This window comes from Rhinoderma darwinii (genome assembly GCF_050947455.1).
Source record: "Rhinoderma darwinii isolate aRhiDar2 chromosome 5 unlocalized genomic scaffold, aRhiDar2.hap1 SUPER_5_unloc_11, whole genome shotgun sequence".
In the NCBI taxonomy this organism is placed as follows: domain Eukaryota; kingdom Metazoa; phylum Chordata; class Amphibia; order Anura; family Rhinodermatidae; genus Rhinoderma; species Rhinoderma darwinii.
This window is the reverse complement of record NW_027461767.1, coordinates 75,021-94,341: the sequence shown is the minus strand read 5'-3', so window position 1 is coordinate 94,341 and position 19,321 is coordinate 75,021. Positions and strand designations below refer to the sequence as shown.

Below are 19,321 nucleotides of genomic sequence, written 5' to 3'. Positions count from 1 at the left end.
CTTCACACCTTGTATCAGCTGTAATCCAGTCCAGTCCAGTGCTGCCTGCTGAGCAGCACTGACCAACACTGCCTGGGCCCAGGCTTTTATCTCTGAGGCCCCATTATGATGTCAGAAAGCTGGCTCTGGAATCCTGAGGGCTCCACTATGACACGTGCAAAGTTCCGTCTGAACTTTATATAAGACGGTGAGGCTCAGTCAGTCACTCAGTGTTGCCTGAGAGGGCAACACTGCAACAGCCGGCCGCCAGGCTGTCTTTTTTTTGCACAGCTAGTTGCCTCCAGGAGGCCACAAGAGGGAGACAAGGGACTGCAAAATGGAAAATAGGCATCCACCAACTTTACAGACAACTTCTCCTTGCTCCTACAACCTCCATCCTTGCACAGTTTGTTATTCTTCTAGGTAACATAGTAACAAATCCAAATTGCTGCTCTCTTTGTAGGCAAGCAAGGCTTTGTTGCAACTGCAATTCTTACTTCTTCTTGAAATGTAGGGACGACAGTACATTCCATCACATCCATCTAGTGTACACAGGTAGGTCCATTGTGGCGGGCAGGCGAGCGGGCGGGCTGCTTTATTGGCTGTTTGCTGTTCCCCTACTCCACTCCACTATTTGACTGTTGTGCTGCATCAATCAATCAATCAATCAATCAATCAATCAATCAATCAATCAATCAATCAATCAATCAGTGGCTGGCTCAGGTGCAGCTCTTTAACTTACCTAAAAGGGAGGGCGGAGAGAAGACAAGGAAGGTGAATGAGGTGTTCCAATGTGAAATGCCGGAAACACAGAAACACAGACGACACACAACAAGAGGTGGCAATCTATTCATTAATTGCATTTAATCAATGAGCTCATTATCACTCATGCATTGTCCAACAGGTGTTGAAATAATGGGATTAAAAGGGGAGATCCCTTCAGAAAGACAGAAACAATAGCAAAGACAAAAAACACTTTTGGAATCTGCTTTTAGTCAACACATAAGGAAAGGGTGCACCGGTCCTGGAAATACTGCAATACCAGGTCAATGCGTGGAGTGGACAGAGCAAGCTCTATTTCCATCTCCCTGTTCTAAAAATCCATTTAATATATGGTCCCCAGATAGGGGACGTATCAGATATTAAACTGATAAGAACAGATACTACACTTGATCTTAGCCAAAAGGCCGAGAAGCGATAACCCGAACGGGCCGCGCGTTGCCCGAGCCTGCCCGATACTGCTGTTCAGCCCTTGCAGCGATTCAGCCTACTTCTAGGCAATTCCATGGGGCCCTGCAGGCTCACACACTCACAGCTACACGGGAGGTGAATAAAGGCCGGAGAGGAAGCCAGACAGGATTTGCTTCTTTTGCTTGCACCACAATGCAGTGCTGAAAGAGGAGGAATCTACATAAAAACGCCTTCCTGGCAACGCCCAAATGCCCTGCTGCCATGCAGATAAACACTGGCAGCGGCAGCAAGTGCATGCCCACAGCCACCCCTTGTTCCTTCACACCTTGTATCAGCTGTAATCCAGTCCAGTCCAGTGCTGCCTGCTGAGCAGCACTGACCAACACTGCCTGGGCCCAGGCTTTTATCTCTGAGGCCCCATTATGATGTCAGAAAGCTGGCTCTGGAATCCTGAGGGCTCCACTATGACACGTGCAAAGTTCCGTCTGAACTTTATATAAGACGGTGAGGCTCAGTCAGTCACTCAGTGTTGCCTGAGAGGGCAACACTGCAACAGCCGGCCGCCAGGCTGTCTTTTTTTTGCACAGCTAGTTGCCTCCAGGAGGCCACAAGAGGGAGACAAGGGACTGCAAAATGGAAAATAGGCATCCACCAACTTTACAGACAACTTCTCCTTGCTCCTACAACCTCCATCCTTGCACAGTTTGTTATTCTTCTAGGTAACATAGTAACAAATCCAAATTGCTGCTCTCTTTGTAGGCAAGCAAGGCTTTGTTGCAACTGCAATTCTTACTTCTTCTTGAAATGTAGGGACGACAGTACATTCCATCACATCCATCTAGTGTACACAGGTAGGTCCATTGTGGCGGGCAGGCGAGCGGGCGGGCTGCTTTATTGGCTGTTTGCTGTTCCCCTACTCCACTCCACTATTTGACTGTTGTGCTGCATCAATCAATCAATCAATCAATCAATCAATCAATCAATCAATCAATCAGTGGCTGGCTCAGGTGCAGCTCTTTAACTTACCTAAAAGGGAGGGCGGAGAGAAGACAAGGAAGGTGAATGAGGTGTTCCAATGTGAAATGCCGGAAACACAGAAACACAGACGACACACAACAAGAGGTGGCAATCTATTCATTAATTGCATTTAATCAATGAGCTCATTATCACTCATGCATTGTCCAACAGGTGTTGAAATAATGGGATTAAAAGGGGAGATCCCTTCAGAAAGACAGAAACAATAGCAAAGACAAAAAACACTTTTGGAATCTGCTTTTAGTCAACACATAAGGAAAGGGTGCACCGGTCCTGGAAATACTGCAATACCAGGTCAATGCGTGGAGTGGACAGAGCAAGCTCTATTTCCATCTCCCTGTTCTAAAAATCCATTTAATATATGGTCCCCAGATAGGGGACGTATCAGATATTAAACTGATAAGAACAGATACTACACTTGATCTTAGCCAAAAGGCCGAGAAGCGATAACCCGAACGGGCCGCGCGTTGCCCGAGCCTGCCCGATACTGCTGTTCAGCCCTTGCAGCGATTCAGCCTACTTCTAGGCAATTCCATGGGGCCCTGCAGGCTCACACACTCACAGCTACACGGGAGGTGAATAAAGGCCGGAGAGGAAGCCAGACAGGATTTGCTTCTTTTGCTTGCACCACAATGCAGTGCTGAAAGAGGAGGAATCTACATAAAAACGCCTTCCTGGCAACGCCCAAATGCCCTGCTGCCATGCAGATAAACACTGGCAGCGGCAGCAAGTGCATGCCCACAGCCACCCCTTGTTCCTTCACACCTTGTATCAGCTGTAATCCAGTCCAGTCCAGTGCTGCCTGCTGAGCAGCACTGACCAACACTGCCTGGGCCCAGGCTTTTATCTCTGAGGCCCCATTATGATGTCAGAAAGCTGGCTCTGGAATCCTGAGGGCTCCACTATGACACGTGCAAAGTTCCGTCTGAACTTTATATAAGACGGTGAGGCTCAGTCAGTCACTCAGTGTTGCCTGAGAGGGCAACACTGCAACAGCCGGCCGCCAGGCTGTCTTTTTTTTGCACAGCTAGTTGCCTCCAGGAGGCCACAAGAGGGAGACAAGGGACTGCAAAATGGAAAATAGGCATCCACCAACTTTACAGACAACTTCTCCTTGCTCCTACAACCTCCATCCTTGCACAGTTTGTTATTCTTCTAGGTAACATAGTAACAAATCCAAATTGCTGCTCTCTTTGTAGGCAAGCAAGGCTTTGTTGCAACTGCAATTCTTACTTCTTCTTGAAATGTAGGGACGACAGTACATTCCATCACATCCATCTAGTGTACACAGGTAGGTCCATTGTGGCGGGCAGGCGAGCGGGCGGGCTGCTTTATTGGCTGTTTGCTGTTCCCCTACTCCACTCCACTATTTGACTGTTGTGCTGCATCAATCAATCAATCAATCAATCAATCAATCAATCAATCAATCAATCAGTGGCTGGCTCAGGTGCAGCTCTTTAACTTACCTAAAAGGGAGGGCGGAGAGAAGACAAGGAAGGTGAATGAGGTGTTCCAATGTGAAATGCCGGAAACACAGAAACACAGACGACACACAACAAGAGGTGGCAATCTATTCATTAATTGCATTTAATCAATGAGCTCATTATCACTCATGCATTGTCCAACAGGTGTTGAAATAATGGGATTAAAAGGGGAGATCCCTTCAGAAAGACAGAAACAATAGCAAAGACAAAAAACACTTTTGGAATCTGCTTTTAGTCAACACATAAGGAAAGGGTGCACCGGTCCTGGAAATACTGCAATACCAGGTCAATGCGTGGAGTGGACAGAGCAAGCTCTATTTCCATCTCCCTGTTCTAAAAATCCATTTAATATATGGTCCCCAGATAGGGGACGTATCAGATATTAAACTGATAAGAACAGATACTACACTTGATCTTAGCCAAAAGGCCGAGAAGCGATAACCCGAACGGGCCGCGCGTTGCCCGAGCCTGCCCGATACTGCTGTTCAGCCCTTGCAGCGATTCAGCCTACTTCTAGGCAATTCCATGGGGCCCTGCAGGCTCACACACTCACAGCTACACGGGAGGTGAATAAAGGCCGGAGAGGAAGCCAGACAGGATTTGCTTCTTTTGCTTGCACCACAATGCAGTGCTGAAAGAGGAGGAATCTACATAAAAACGCCTTCCTGGCAACGCCCAAATGCCCTGCTGCCATGCAGATAAACACTGGCAGCGGCAGCAAGTGCATGCCCACAGCCACCCCTTGTTCCTTCACACCTTGTATCAGCTGTAATCCAGTCCAGTCCAGTGCTGCCTGCTGAGCAGCACTGACCAACACTGCCTGGGCCCAGGCTTTTATCTCTGAGGCCCCATTATGATGTCAGAAAGCTGGCTCTGGAATCCTGAGGGCTCCACTATGACACGTGCAAAGTTCCGTCTGAACTTTATATAAGACGGTGAGGCTCAGTCAGTCACTCAGTGTTGCCTGAGAGGGCAACACTGCAACAGCCGGCCGCCAGGCTGTCTTTTTTTTGCACAGCTAGTTGCCTCCAGGAGGCCACAAGAGGGAGACAAGGGACTGCAAAATGGAAAATAGGCATCCACCAACTTTACAGACAACTTCTCCTTGCTCCTACAACCTCCATCCTTGCACAGTTTGTTATTCTTCTAGGTAACATAGTAACAAATCCAAATTGCTGCTCTCTTTGTAGGCAAGCAAGGCTTTGTTGCAACTGCAATTCTTACTTCTTCTTGAAATGTAGGGACGACAGTACATTCCATCACATCCATCTAGTGTACACAGGTAGGTCCATTGTGGCGGGCAGGCGAGCGGGCGGGCTGCTTTATTGGCTGTTTGCTGTTCCCCTACTCCACTCCACTATTTGACTGTTGTGCTGCATCAATCAATCAATCAATCAATCAATCAATCAATCAATCAATCAATCAATCAATCAATCAATCAATCAATCAATCAATCAGTGGCTGGCTCAGGTGCAGCTCTTTAACTTACCTAAAAGGGAGGGCGGAGAGAAGACAAGGAAGGTGAATGAGGTGTTCCAATGTGAAATGCCGGAAACACAGAAACACAGACGACACACAACAAGAGGTGGCAATCTATTCATTAATTGCATTTAATCAATGAGCTCATTATCACTCATGCATTGTCCAACAGGTGTTGAAATAATGGGATTAAAAGGGGAGATCCCTTCAGAAAGACAGAAACAATAGCAAAGACAAAAAACACTTTTGGAATCTGCTTTTAGTCAACACATAAGGAAAGGGTGCACCGGTCCTGGAAATACTGCAATACCAGGTCAATGCGTGGAGTGGACAGAGCAAGCTCTATTTCCATCTCCCTGTTCTAAAAATCCATTTAATATATGGTCCCCAGATAGGGGACGTATCAGATATTAAACTGATAAGAACAGATACTACACTTGATCTTAGCCAAAAGGCCGAGAAGCGATAACCCGAACGGGCCGCGCGTTGCCCGAGCCTGCCCGATACTGCTGTTCAGCCCTTGCAGCGATTCAGCCTACTTCTAGGCAATTCCATGGGGCCCTGCAGGCTCACACACTCACAGCTACACGGGAGGTGAATAAAGGCCGGAGAGGAAGCCAGACAGGATTTGCTTCTTTTGCTTGCACCACAATGCAGTGCTGAAAGAGGAGGAATCTACATAAAAACGCCTTCCTGGCAACGCCCAAATGCCCTGCTGCCATGCAGATAAACACTGGCAGCGGCAGCAAGTGCATGCCCACAGCCACCCCTTGTTCCTTCACACCTTGTATCAGCTGTAATCCAGTCCAGTCCAGTGCTGCCTGCTGAGCAGCACTGACCAACACTGCCTGGGCCCAGGCTTTTATCTCTGAGGCCCCATTATGATGTCAGAAAGCTGGCTCTGGAATCCTGAGGGCTCCACTATGACACGTGCAAAGTTCCGTCTGAACTTTATATAAGACGGTGAGGCTCAGTCAGTCACTCAGTGTTGCCTGAGAGGGCAACACTGCAACAGCCGGCCGCCAGGCTGTCTTTTTTTTGCACAGCTAGTTGCCTCCAGGAGGCCACAAGAGGGAGACAAGGGACTGCAAAATGGAAAATAGGCATCCACCAACTTTACAGACAACTTCTCCTTGCTCCTACAACCTCCATCCTTGCACAGTTTGTTATTCTTCTAGGTAACATAGTAACAAATCCAAATTGCTGCTCTCTTTGTAGGCAAGCAAGGCTTTGTTGCAACTGCAATTCTTACTTCTTCTTGAAATGTAGGGACGACAGTACATTCCATCACATCCATCTAGTGTACACAGGTAGGTCCATTGTGGCGGGCAGGCGAGCGGGCGGGCTGCTTTATTGGCTGTTTGCTGTTCCCCTACTCCACTCCACTATTTGACTGTTGTGCTGCATCAATCAATCAATCAATCAATCAATCAATCAATCAATCAATCAATCAATCAATCAGTGGCTGGCTCAGGTGCAGCTCTTTAACTTACCTAAAAGGGAGGGCGGAGAGAAGACAAGGAAGGTGAATGAGGTGTTCCAATGTGAAATGCCGGAAACACAGAAACACAGACGACACACAACAAGAGGTGGCAATCTATTCATTAATTGCATTTAATCAATGAGCTCATTATCACTCATGCATTGTCCAACAGGTGTTGAAATAATGGGATTAAAAGGGGAGATCCCTTCAGAAAGACAGAAACAATAGCAAAGACAAAAAACACTTTTGGAATCTGCTTTTAGTCAACACATAAGGAAAGGGTGCACCGGTCCTGGAAATACTGCAATACCAGGTCAATGCGTGGAGTGGACAGAGCAAGCTCTATTTCCATCTCCCTGTTCTAAAAATCCATTTAATATATGGTCCCCAGATAGGGGACGTATCAGATATTAAACTGATAAGAACAGATACTACACTTGATCTTAGCCAAAAGGCCGAGAAGCGATAACCCGAACGGGCCGCGCGTTGCCCGAGCCTGCCCGATACTGCTGTTCAGCCCTTGCAGCGATTCAGCCTACTTCTAGGCAATTCCATGGGGCCCTGCAGGCTCACACACTCACAGCTACACGGGAGGTGAATAAAGGCCGGAGAGGAAGCCAGACAGGATTTGCTTCTTTTGCTTGCACCACAATGCAGTGCTGAAAGAGGAGGAATCTACATAAAAACGCCTTCCTGGCAACGCCCAAATGCCCTGCTGCCATGCAGATAAACACTGGCAGCGGCAGCAAGTGCATGCCCACAGCCACCCCTTGTTCCTTCACACCTTGTATCAGCTGTAATCCAGTCCAGTCCAGTGCTGCCTGCTGAGTAGCACTGACCAACACTGCCTGGGCCCAGGCTTTTATCTCTGAGGCCCCATTATGATGTCAGAAAGCTGGCTCTGGAATCCTGAGGGCTCCACTATGACACGTGCAAAGTTCCGTCTGAACTTTATATAAGACGGTGAGGCTCAGTCAGTCACTCAGTGTTGCCTGAGAGGGCAACACTGCAACAGCCGGCCGCCAGGCTGTCTTTTTTTTGCACAGCTAGTTGCCTCCAGGAGGCCACAAGAGGGAGACAAGGGACTGCAAAATGGAAAATAGGCATCCACCAACTTTACAGACAACTTCTCCTTGCTCCTACAACCTCCATCCTTGCACAGTTTGTTATTCTTCTAGGTAACATAGTAACAAATCCAAATTGCTGCTCTCTTTGTAGGCAAGCAAGGCTTTGTTGCAACTGCAATTCTTACTTCTTCTTGAAATGTAGGGACGACAGTACATTCCATCACATCCATCTAGTGTACACAGGTAGGTCCATTGTGGCGGGCAGGCGAGCGGGCGGGCTGCTTTATTGGCTGTTTGCTGTTCCCCTACTCCACTCCACTATTTGACTGTTGTGCTGCATCAATCAATCAATCAATCAATCAATCAATCAATCAATCAATCAATCAATCAATCAGTGGCTGGCTCAGGTGCAGCTCTTTAACTTACCTAAAAGGGAGGGCGGAGAGAAGACAAGGAAGGTGAATGAGGTGTTCCAATGTGAAATGCCGGAAACACAGAAACACAGACGACACACAACAAGAGGTGGCAATCTATTCATTAATTGCATTTAATCAATGAGCTCATTATCACTCATGCATTGTCCAACAGGTGTTGAAATAATGGGATTAAAAGGGGAGATCCCTTCAGAAAGACAGAAACAATAGCAAAGACAAAAAACACTTTTGGAATCTGCTTTTAGTCAACACATAAGGAAAGGGTGCACCGGTCCTGGAAATACTGCAATACCAGGTCAATGCGTGGAGTGGACAGAGCAAGCTCTATTTCCATCTCCCTGTTCTAAAAATCCATTTAATATATGGTCCCCAGATAGGGGACGTATCAGATATTAAACTGATAAGAACAGATACTACACTTGATCTTAGCCAAAAGGCCGAGAAGCGATAACCCGAACGGGCCGCGCGTTGCCCGAGCCTGCCCGATACTGCTGTTCAGCCCTTGCAGCGATTCAGCCTACTTCTAGGCAATTCCATGGGGCCCTGCAGGCTCACACACTCACAGCTACACGGGAGGTGAATAAAGGCCGGAGAGGAAGCCAGACAGGATTTGCTTCTTTTGCTTGCACCACAATGCAGTGCTGAAAGAGGAGGAATCTACATAAAAACGCCTTCCTGGCAACGCCCAAATGCCCTGCTGCCATGCAGATAAACACTGGCAGCGGCAGCAAGTGCATGCCCACAGCCACCCCTTGTTCCTTCACACCTTGTATCAGCTGTAATCCAGTCCAGTCCAGTGCTGCCTGCTGAGCAGCACTGACCAACACTGCCTGGGCCCAGGCTTTTATCTCTGAGGCCCCATTATGATGTCAGAAAGCTGGCTCTGGAATCCTGAGGGCTCCACTATGACACGTGCAAAGTTCCGTCTGAACTTTATATAAGACGGTGAGGCTCAGTCAGTCACTCAGTGTTGCCTGAGAGGGCAACACTGCAACAGCCGGCCGCCAGGCTGTCTTTTTTTTGCACAGCTAGTTGCCTCCAGGAGGCCACAAGAGGGAGACAAGGGACTGCAAAATGGAAAATAGGCATCCACCAACTTTACAGACAACTTCTCCTTGCTCCTACAACCTCCATCCTTGCACAGTTTGTTATTCTTCTAGGTAACATAGTAACAAATCCAAATTGCTGCTCTCTTTGTAGGCAAGCAAGGCTTTGTTGCAACTGCAATTCTTACTTCTTCTTGAAATGTAGGGACGACAGTACATTCCATCACATCCATCTAGTGTACACAGGTAGGTCCATTGTGGCGGGCAGGCGAGCGGGCGGGCTGCTTTATTGGCTGTTTGCTGTTCCCCTACTCCACTCCACTATTTGACTGTTGTGCTGCATCAATCAATCAATCAATCAATCAATCAATCAATCAATCAATCAATCAATCAATCAGTGGCTGGCTCAGGTGCAGCTCTTTAACTTACCTAAAAGGGAGGGCGGAGAGAAGACAAGGAAGGTGAATGAGGTGTTCCAATGTGAAATGCCGGAAACACAGAAACACAGACGACACACAACAAGAGGTGGCAATCTATTCATTAATTGCATTTAATCAATGAGCTCATTATCACTCATGCATTGTCCAACAGGTGTTGAAATAATGGGATTAAAAGGGGAGATCCCTTCAGAAAGACAGAAACAATAGCAAAGACAAAAAACACTTTTGGAATCTGCTTTTAGTCAACACATAAGGAAAGGGTGCACCGGTCCTGGAAATACTGCAATACCAGGTCAATGCGTGGAGTGGACAGAGCAAGCTCTATTTCCATCTCCCTGTTCTAAAAATCCATTTAATATATGGTCCCCAGATAGGGGACGTATCAGATATTAAACTGATAAGAACAGATACTACACTTGATCTTAGCCAAAAGGCCGAGAAGCGATAACCCGAACGGGCCGCGCGTTGCCCGAGCCTGCCCGATACTGCTGTTCAGCCCTTGCAGCGATTCAGCCTACTTCTAGGCAATTCCATGGGGCCCTGCAGGCTCACACACTCACAGCTACACGGGAGGTGAATAAAGGCCGGAGAGGAAGCCAGACAGGATTTGCTTCTTTTGCTTGCACCACAATGCAGTGCTGAAAGAGGAGGAATCTACATAAAAACGCCTTCCTGGCAACGCCCAAATGCCCTGCTGCCATGCAGATAAACACTGGCAGCGGCAGCAAGTGCATGCCCACAGCCACCCCTTGTTCCTTCACACCTTGTATCAGCTGTAATCCAGTCCAGTCCAGTGCTGCCTGCTGAGCAGCACTGACCAACACTGCCTGGGCCCAGGCTTTTATCTCTGAGGCCCCATTATGATGTCAGAAAGCTGGCTCTGGAATCCTGAGGGCTCCACTATGACACGTGCAAAGTTCCGTCTGAACTTTATATAAGACGGTGAGGCTCAGTCAGTCACTCAGTGTTGCCTGAGAGGGCAACACTGCAACAGCCGGCCGCCAGGCTGTCTTTTTTTTGCACAGCTAGTTGCCTCCAGGAGGCCACAAGAGGGAGACAAGGGACTGCAAAATGGAAAATAGGCATCCACCAACTTTACAGACAACTTCTCCTTGCTCCTACAACCTCCATCCTTGCACAGTTTGTTATTCTTCTAGGTAACATAGTAACAAATCCAAATTGCTGCTCTCTTTGTAGGCAAGCAAGGCTTTGTTGCAACTGCAATTCTTACTTCTTCTTGAAATGTAGGGACGACAGTACATTCCATCACATCCATCTAGTGTACACAGGTAGGTCCATTGTGGCGGGCAGGCGAGCGGGCGGGCTGCTTTATTGGCTGTTTGCTGTTCCCCTACTCCACTCCACTATTTGACTGTTGTGCTGCATCAATCAATCAATCAATCAATCAATCAATCAATCAATCAATCAATCAGTGGCTGGCTCAGGTGCAGCTCTTTAACTTACCTAAAAGGGAGGGCGGAGAGAAGACAAGGAAGGTGAATGAGGTGTTCCAATGTGAAATGCCGGAAACACAGAAACACAGACGACACACAACAAGAGGTGGCAATCTATTCATTAATTGCATTTAATCAATGAGCTCATTATCACTCATGCATTGTCCAACAGGTGTTGAAATAATGGGATTAAAAGGGGAGATCCCTTCAGAAAGACAGAAACAATAGCAAAGACAAAAAACACTTTTGGAATCTGCTTTTAGTCAACACATAAGGAAAGGGTGCACCGGTCCTGGAAATACTGCAATACCAGGTCAATGCGTGGAGTGGACAGAGCAAGCTCTATTTCCATCTCCCTGTTCTAAAAATCCATTTAATATATGGTCCCCAGATAGGGGACGTATCAGATATTAAACTGATAAGAACAGATACTACACTTGATCTTAGCCAAAAGGCCGAGAAGCGATAACCCGAACGGGCCGCGCGTTGCCCGAGCCTGCCCGATACTGCTGTTCAGCCCTTGCAGCGATTCAGCCTACTTCTAGGCAATTCCATGGGGCCCTGCAGGCTCACACACTCACAGCTACACGGGAGGTGAATAAAGGCCGGAGAGGAAGCCAGACAGGATTTGCTTCTTTTGCTTGCACCACAATGCAGTGCTGAAAGAGGAGGAATCTACATAAAAACGCCTTCCTGGCAACGCCCAAATGCCCTGCTGCCATGCAGATAAACACTGGCAGCGGCAGCAAGTGCATGCCCACAGCCACCCCTTGTTCCTTCACACCTTGTATCAGCTGTAATCCAGTCCAGTCCAGTGCTGCCTGCTGAGCAGCACTGACCAACACTGCCTGGGCCCAGGCTTTTATCTCTGAGGCCCCATTATGATGTCAGAAAGCTGGCTCTGGAATCCTGAGGGCTCCACTATGACACGTGCAAAGTTCCGTCTGAACTTTATATAAGACGGTGAGGCTCAGTCAGTCACTCAGTGTTGCCTGAGAGGGCAACACTGCAACAGCCGGCCGCCAGGCTGTCTTTTTTTTGCACAGCTAGTTGCCTCCAGGAGGCCACAAGAGGGAGACAAGGGACTGCAAAATGGAAAATAGGCATCCACCAACTTTACAGACAACTTCTCCTTGCTCCTACAACCTCCATCCTTGCACAGTTTGTTATTCTTCTAGGTAACATAGTAACAAATCCAAATTGCTGCTCTCTTTGTAGGCAAGCAAGGCTTTGTTGCAACTGCAATTCTTACTTCTTCTTGAAATGTAGGGACGACAGTACATTCCATCACATCCATCTAGTGTACACAGGTAGGTCCATTGTGGCGGGCAGGCGAGCGGGCGGGCTGCTTTATTGGCTGTTTGCTGTTCCCCTACTCCACTCCACTATTTGACTGTTGTGCTGCAATCAATCAATCAATCAATCAATCAATCAATCAATCAATCAATCAATCAGTGGCTGGCTCAGGTGCAGCTCTTTAACTTACCTAAAAGGGAGGGCGGAGAGAAGACAAGGAAGGTGAATGAGGTGTTCCAATGTGAAATGCCGGAAACACAGAAACACAGACGACACACAACAAGAGGTGGCAATCTATTCATTAATTGCATTTAATCAATGAGCTCATTATCACTCATGCATTGTCCAACAGGTGTTGAAATAATGGGATTAAAAGGGGAGATCCCTTCAGAAAGACAGAAACAATAGCAAAGACAAAAAACACTTTTGGAATCTGCTTTTAGTCAACACATAAGGAAAGGGTGCACCGGTCCTGGAAATACTGCAATACCAGGTCAATGCGTGGAGTGGACAGAGCAAGCTCTATTTCCATCTCCCTGTTCTAAAAATCCATTTAATATATGGTCCCCAGATAGGGGACGTATCAGATATTAAACTGATAAGAACAGATACTACACTTGATCTTAGCCAAAAGGCCGAGAAGCGATAACCCGAACGGGCCGCGCGTTGCCCGAGCCTGCCCGATACTGCTGTTCAGCCCTTGCAGCGATTCAGCCTACTTCTAGGCAATTCCATGGGGCCCTGCAGGCTCACACACTCACAGCTACACGGGAGGTGAATAAAGGCCGGAGAGGAAGCCAGACAGGATTTGCTTCTTTTGCTTGCACCACAATGCAGTGCTGAAAGAGGAGGAATCTACATAAAAACGCCTTCCTGGCAACGCCCAAATGCCCTGCTGCCATGCAGATAAACACTGGCAGCGGCAGCAAGTGCATGCCCACAGCCACCCCTTGTTCCTTCACACCTTGTATCAGCTGTAATCCAGTCCAGTCCAGTGCTGCCTGCTGAGCAGCACTGACCAACACTGCCTGGGCCCAGGCTTTTATCTCTGAGGCCCCATTATGATGTCAGAAAGCTGGCTCTGGAATCCTGAGGGCTCCACTATGACACGTGCAAAGTTCCGTCTGAACTTTATATAAGACGGTGAGGCTCAGTCAGTCACTCAGTGTTGCCTGAGAGGGCAACACTGCAACAGCCGGCCGCCAGGCTGTCTTTTTTTTGCACAGCTAGTTGCCTCCAGGAGGCCACAAGAGGGAGACAAGGGACTGCAAAATGGAAAATAGGCATCCACCAACTTTACAGACAACTTCTCCTTGCTCCTACAACCTCCATCCTTGCACAGTTTGTTATTCTTCTAGGTAACATAGTAACAAATCCAAATTGCTGCTCTCTTTGTAGGCAAGCAAGGCTTTGTTGCAACTGCAATTCTTACTTCTTCTTGAAATGTAGGGACGACAGTACATTCCATCACATCCATCTAGTGTACACAGGTAGGTCCATTGTGGCGGGCAGGCGAGCGGGCGGGCTGCTTTATTGGCTGTTTGCTGTTCCCCTACTCCACTCCACTATTTGACTGTTGTGCTGCATCAATCAATCAATCAATCAATCAATCAATCAATCAATCAATCAATCAATCAGTGGCTGGCTCAGGTGCAGCTCTTTAACTTACCTAAAAGGGAGGGCGGAGAGAAGACAAGGAAGGTGAATGAGGTGTTCCAATGTGAAATGCCGGAAACACAGAAACACAGACGACACACAACAAGAGGTGGCAATCTATTCATTAATTGCATTTAATCAATGAGCTCATTATCACTCATGCATTGTCCAACAGGTGTTGAAATAATGGGATTAAAAGGGGAGATCCCTTCAGAAAGACAGAAACAATAGCAAAGACAAAAAACACTTTTGGAATCTGCTTTTAGTCAACACATAAGGAAAGGGTGCACCGGTCCTGGAAATACTGCAATACCAGGTCAATGCGTGGAGTGGACAGAGCAAGCTCTATTTCCATCTCCCTGTTCTAAAAATCCATTTAATATATGGTCCCCAGATAGGGGACGTATCAGATATTAAACTGATAAGAACAGATACTACACTTGATCTTAGCCAAAAGGCCGAGAAGCGATAACCCGAACGGGCCGCGCGTTGCCCGAGCCTGCCCGATACTGCTGTTCAGCCCTTGCAGCGATTCAGCCTACTTCTAGGCAATTCCATGGGGCCCTGCAGGCTCACACACTCACAGCTACACGGGAGGTGAATAAAGGCCGGAGAGGAAGCCAGACAGGATTTGCTTCTTTTGCTTGCACCACAATGCAGTGCTGAAAGAGGAGGAATCTACATAAAAACGCCTTCCTGGCAACGCCCAAATGCCCTGCTGCCATGCAGATAAACACTGGCAGCGGCAGCAAGTGCATGCCCACAGCCACCCCTTGTTCCTTCACACCTTGTATCAGCTGTAATCCAGTCCAGTCCAGTGCTGCCTGCTGAGCAGCACTGACCAACACTGCCTGGGCCCAGGCTTTTATCTCTGAGGCCCCATTATGATGTCAGAAAGCTGGCTCTGGAATCCTGAGGGCTCCACTATGACACGTGCAAAGTTCCGTCTGAACTTTATATAAGACGGTGAGGCTCAGTCAGTCACTCAGTGTTGCCTGAGAGGGCAACACTGCAACAGCCGGCCGCCAGGCTGTCTTTTTTTTGCACAGCTAGTTGCCTCCAGGAGGCCACAAGAGGGAGACAAGGGACTGCAAAATGGAAAATAGGCATCCACCAACTTTACAGACAACTTCTCCTTGCTCCTACAACCTCCATCCTTGCACAGTTTGTTATTCTTCTAGGTAACATAGTAACAAATCCAAATTGCTGCTCTCTTTGTAGGCAAGCAAGGCTTTGTTGCAACTGCAATTCTTACTTCTTCTTGAAATGTAGGGACGACAGTACATTCCATCACATCCATCTAGTGTACACAGGTAGGTCCATTGTGGCGGGCAGGCGAGCGGGCGGGCTGCTTTATTGGCTGTTTGCTGTTCCCCTACTCCACTCCACTATTTGACTGTTGTGCTGCATCAATCAATCAATCAATCAATCAATCAATCAATCAATCAATCAATCAATCAATCAGTGGCTGGCTCAGGTGCAGCTCTTTAACTTACCTAAAAGGGAGGGCGGAGAGAAGACAAGGAAGGTGAATGAGGTGTTCCAATGTGAAATGCCGGAAACACAGAAACACAGACGACACACAACAAGAGGTGGCAATCTATTCATTAATTGCATTTAATCAATGAGCTCATTATCACTCATGCATTGTCCAACAGGTGTTGAAATAATGGGATTAAAAGGGGAGTTCCCTTCAGAAAGACAGAAACAATAGCAAAGACAAAAAACACTTTTGGAATCTGCTTTTAGTCAACACATAAGGAAAGGGTGCACCGGTCCTGGAAATACTGCAATACCAGGTCAATGCGTGGAGTGGACAGAGCAAGCTCTATTTCCATCTCCCTGTTCTAAAAATCCATTTAATATATGGTCCCCAGATAGGGGACGTATCAGATATTAAACTGATAAGAACAGATACTACACTTGATCTTAGCCAAAAGGCCGAGAAGCGATAACCCGAACGGGCCGCGCGTTGCCCGAGCCTGCCCGATACTGCTGTTCAGCCCTTGCAGCGATTCAGCCTACTTCTAGGCAATTCCATGGGGCCCTGCAGGCTCACACACTCACAGCTACACGGGAGGTGAATAAAGGCCGGAGAGGAAGCCAGACAGGATTTGCTTCTTTTGCTTGCACCACAATGCAGTGCTGAAAGAGGAGGAATCTACATAAAAACGCCTTCCTGGCAACGCCCAAATGCCCTGCTGCCATGCAGATAAACACTGGCAGCGGCAGCAAGTGCATGCCCACAGCCACCCCTTGTTCCTTCACACCTTGTATCAGCTGTAATCCAGTCCAGTCCAGTGCTGCCTGCTGAGCAGCACTGACCAACACTGCCTGGGCCCAGGCTTTTATCTCTGAGGCCCCATTATGATGTCAGAAAGCTGGCTCTGGAATCCTGAGGGCTCCACTATGACACGTGCAAAGTTCCGTCTGAACTTTATATAAGACGGTGAGGCTCAGTCAGTCACTCAGTGTTGCCTGAGAGGGCAACACTGCAACAGCCGGCCGCCAGGCTGTCTTTTTTTTGCACAGCTAGTTGCCTCCAGGAGGCCACAAGAGGGAGACAAGGGACTGCAAAATGGAAAATAGGCATCCACCAACTTTACAGACAACTTCTCCTTGCTCCTACAACCTCCATCCTTGCACAGTTTGTTATTCTTCTAGGTAACATAGTAACAAATCCAAATTGCTGCTCTCTTTGTAGGCAAGCAAGGCTTTGTTGCAACTGCAATTCTTACTTCTTCTTGAAATGTAGGGACGACAGTACATTCCATCACATCCATCTAGTGTACACAGGTAGGTCCATTGTGGCGGGCAGGCGAGCGGGCGGGCTGCTTTATTGGCTGTTTGCTGTTCCCCTACTCCACTCCACTATTTGACTGTTGTGCTGCATCAATCAATCAATCAATCAATCAATCAATCAATCAATCAATCAATCAATCAATCAGTGGCTGGCTCAGGTGCAGCTCTTTAACTTACCTAAAAGGGAGGGCGGAGAGAAGACAAGGAAGGTGAATGAGGTGTTCCAATGTGAAATGCCGGAAACACAGAAACACAGACGACACACAACAAGAGGTGGCAATCTATTCATTAATTGCATTTAATCAATGAGCTCATTATCACTCATGCATTGTCCAACAGGTGTTGAAATAATGGGATTAAAAGGGGAGATCCCTTCAGAAAGACAGAAACAATAGCAAAGACAAAAAACACTTTTGGAATCTGCTTTTAGTCAACACATAAGGAAAGGGTGCACCGGTCCTGGAAATACTGCAATACCAGGTCAATGCGTGGAGTGGACAGAGCAAGCTCTATTTCCATCTCCCTGTTCTAAAAATCCATTTAATATATGGTCCCCAGATAGGGGACGTATCAGATATTAAACTGATAAGAACAGATACTACACTTGATCTTAGCCAAAAGGCCGAGAAGCGATAACCCGAACGGGCCGCGCGTTGCCCGAGCCTGCCCGATACTGCTGTTCAGCCCTTGCAGCGATTCAGCCTACTTCTAGGCAATTCCATGGGGCCCTGCAGGCTCACACACTCACAGCTACACGGGAGGTGAATAAAGGCCGGAGAGGAAGCCAGACAGGATTTGCTTCTTTTGCTTGCACCACAATGCAGTGCTGAAAGAGGAGGAATCTACATAAAAACGCCTTCCTGGCAACGCCCAAATGCCCTGCTGCCATGCAGATAAACACTGGCAGCGGCAGCAAGTGCATGCCCACAGCCACCCCTTGTTCCTTCACACCTTGTATCAGCTGTAATCCAGTCCAGTCCAGTGCTGCCTGCTGAGCAGCACTGACCAACACTGCCTGGGCCCAGGCTTTTATCTCTGAGGCCCCATTATGATGTCAGAAAGCTGGCTCTGGAATCCTGAGGGCTCCACTATGACACGTGCAAAGTTCCGTCTGAACTTTATATAAGACGGTGAGGCTCAGTCAGTCACTCAGTGTTGCCTGAGAGGGCAACACTGCAACAGCCGGCCGCCAGGCTGTCTTTTTTTTGCACAGCTAGTTGCCTCCAGGAGGCCACAAGAGGGAGACAAGGGACTGCAAAATGGAAAATAGGCATCCACCAACTTTACAGACAACTTCTCCTTGCTCCTACAACCTCCATCCTTGCACAGTTTGTTATTCTTCTAGGTAACATAGTAACAAATCCAAATTGCTGCTCTCTTTGTAGGCAAGCAAGGCTTTGTTGCAACTGCAATTCTTACTTCTTCTTGAAATGTAGGGACGACAGTACATTCCATCACATCCATCTAGTGTACACAGGTAGGTCCATTGTGGCGGGCAGGCGAGCGGGCGGGCTGCTTTATTGGCTGTTTGCTGTTCCCCTACTCCACTCCACTATTTGACTGTTGTGCTGCATCAATCAATCAATCAATCAATCAATCAATCAATCAATCAATCAATCAATCAATCAATCAGTGGCTGGCTCAGGTGCAGCTCTTTAACTTACCTAAAAGGGAGGGCGGAGAGAAGACAAGGAAGGTGAATGAGGTGTTCCAATGTGAAATGCCGGAAACACAGAAACACAGACGACACACAACAAGAGGTTGCAATCTATTCATTAATTGCATTTAATCAATGAGCTCATTATCACTCATGCATTGTCCAACAGGTGTTGAAATAATGGGATTAAAAGGGGAGATCCCTTCAGAAAGACAGAAACAATAGCAAAGACAAAAAACACTTTTGGAATCTGCTTTTAGTCAACACATAAGGAAAGGGTGCACCGGTCCTGGAAATACTGCAATACCAGGTCAATGCGTGGAGTGGACAGAGCAAGCTCTATTTCCATCTCCCTGTTCTAAAAATCCATTTAATATATGGTCCCCAGATAGGGGACGTATCAGATATTAAACTGATAAGAACAGATACTACACTTGATCTTAGCCAAAAGACCGAGAAGCGATAACCCGAACGGGCCGCGCGTTGCCCGAGCCTGCCCGATACTGCTGTTCAGCCCTTGCAGCGATTCAGCCTACTTCTAGGCAATTCCATGGGGCCCTGCAGGCTCACACACTCACAGCTACACGGGAGGTGAATAAAGGCCGGAGAGGAAGCCAGACAGGATTTGCTTCTTTTGCTTGCACCACAATGCAGTGCTGAAAGAGGAGGAATCTACATAAAAACGCCTTCCTGGCAACGCCCAAATGCCCTGCTGCCATGCAGATAAACACTGGCAGCGGCAGCAAGTGCATGCCCACAGCCACCCCTTGTTCCTTCACACCTTGTATCAGCTGTAATCCAGTCCAGTCCAGTGCTGC

General features: G+C 47.7%; 13 non-coding genes across 13 annotated transcripts; all 13 read right to left on the bottom strand.

The window, feature by feature from the left end:
- Positions 1-987: 987 nt before the first annotated feature.
- Positions 988-1,178, bottom strand: LOC142684805 (U2 spliceosomal RNA). The gene has a single exon (XR_012854393.1). It is a non-coding gene; the product is annotated as a U2 spliceosomal RNA (small nuclear RNA).
- A 1,284-nt stretch (positions 1,179-2,462) lies between these two features.
- On the bottom strand, positions 2,463-2,653 carry LOC142684804 (U2 spliceosomal RNA). Its single transcript, XR_012854392.1, has one exon. It is a non-coding gene; the product is annotated as a U2 spliceosomal RNA (small nuclear RNA).
- Positions 2,654-3,937: 1,284 nt separating this feature from the next.
- Positions 3,938-4,128, bottom strand: LOC142684803 (U2 spliceosomal RNA). The gene has a single exon (XR_012854391.1). It is a non-coding gene; the product is annotated as a U2 spliceosomal RNA (small nuclear RNA).
- A 1,316-nt stretch (positions 4,129-5,444) lies between these two features.
- LOC142684802 (U2 spliceosomal RNA) lies at positions 5,445-5,635 on the bottom strand. Its single transcript, XR_012854390.1, has one exon. It is a non-coding gene; the product is annotated as a U2 spliceosomal RNA (small nuclear RNA).
- Positions 5,636-6,927: 1,292 nt separating this feature from the next.
- Positions 6,928-7,118, bottom strand: LOC142684801 (U2 spliceosomal RNA). Its single transcript, XR_012854389.1, has one exon. It is a non-coding gene; the product is annotated as a U2 spliceosomal RNA (small nuclear RNA).
- Positions 7,119-8,410: 1,292 nt separating this feature from the next.
- LOC142684800 (U2 spliceosomal RNA) lies at positions 8,411-8,601 on the bottom strand. Its single transcript, XR_012854388.1, has one exon. It is a non-coding gene; the product is annotated as a U2 spliceosomal RNA (small nuclear RNA).
- A 1,292-nt stretch (positions 8,602-9,893) lies between these two features.
- On the bottom strand, positions 9,894-10,084 carry LOC142684799 (U2 spliceosomal RNA). The gene has a single exon (XR_012854387.1). It is a non-coding gene; the product is annotated as a U2 spliceosomal RNA (small nuclear RNA).
- Positions 10,085-11,368: 1,284 nt separating this feature from the next.
- On the bottom strand, positions 11,369-11,559 carry LOC142684797 (U2 spliceosomal RNA). The gene has a single exon (XR_012854386.1). It is a non-coding gene; the product is annotated as a U2 spliceosomal RNA (small nuclear RNA).
- Positions 11,560-12,844: 1,285 nt separating this feature from the next.
- LOC142684796 (U2 spliceosomal RNA) lies at positions 12,845-13,035 on the bottom strand. The gene has a single exon (XR_012854385.1). It is a non-coding gene; the product is annotated as a U2 spliceosomal RNA (small nuclear RNA).
- Positions 13,036-14,323: 1,288 nt separating this feature from the next.
- Positions 14,324-14,514, bottom strand: LOC142684795 (U2 spliceosomal RNA). Its single transcript, XR_012854384.1, has one exon. It is a non-coding gene; the product is annotated as a U2 spliceosomal RNA (small nuclear RNA).
- A 1,292-nt stretch (positions 14,515-15,806) lies between these two features.
- Positions 15,807-15,997, bottom strand: LOC142684793 (U2 spliceosomal RNA). The gene has a single exon (XR_012854382.1). It is a non-coding gene; the product is annotated as a U2 spliceosomal RNA (small nuclear RNA).
- A 1,292-nt stretch (positions 15,998-17,289) lies between these two features.
- Positions 17,290-17,480, bottom strand: LOC142684792 (U2 spliceosomal RNA). Its single transcript, XR_012854381.1, has one exon. It is a non-coding gene; the product is annotated as a U2 spliceosomal RNA (small nuclear RNA).
- A 1,296-nt stretch (positions 17,481-18,776) lies between these two features.
- Positions 18,777-18,967, bottom strand: LOC142685105 (U2 spliceosomal RNA). Its single transcript, XR_012854665.1, has one exon. It is a non-coding gene; the product is annotated as a U2 spliceosomal RNA (small nuclear RNA).
- Positions 18,968-19,321: the final 354 nt, after the last annotated feature.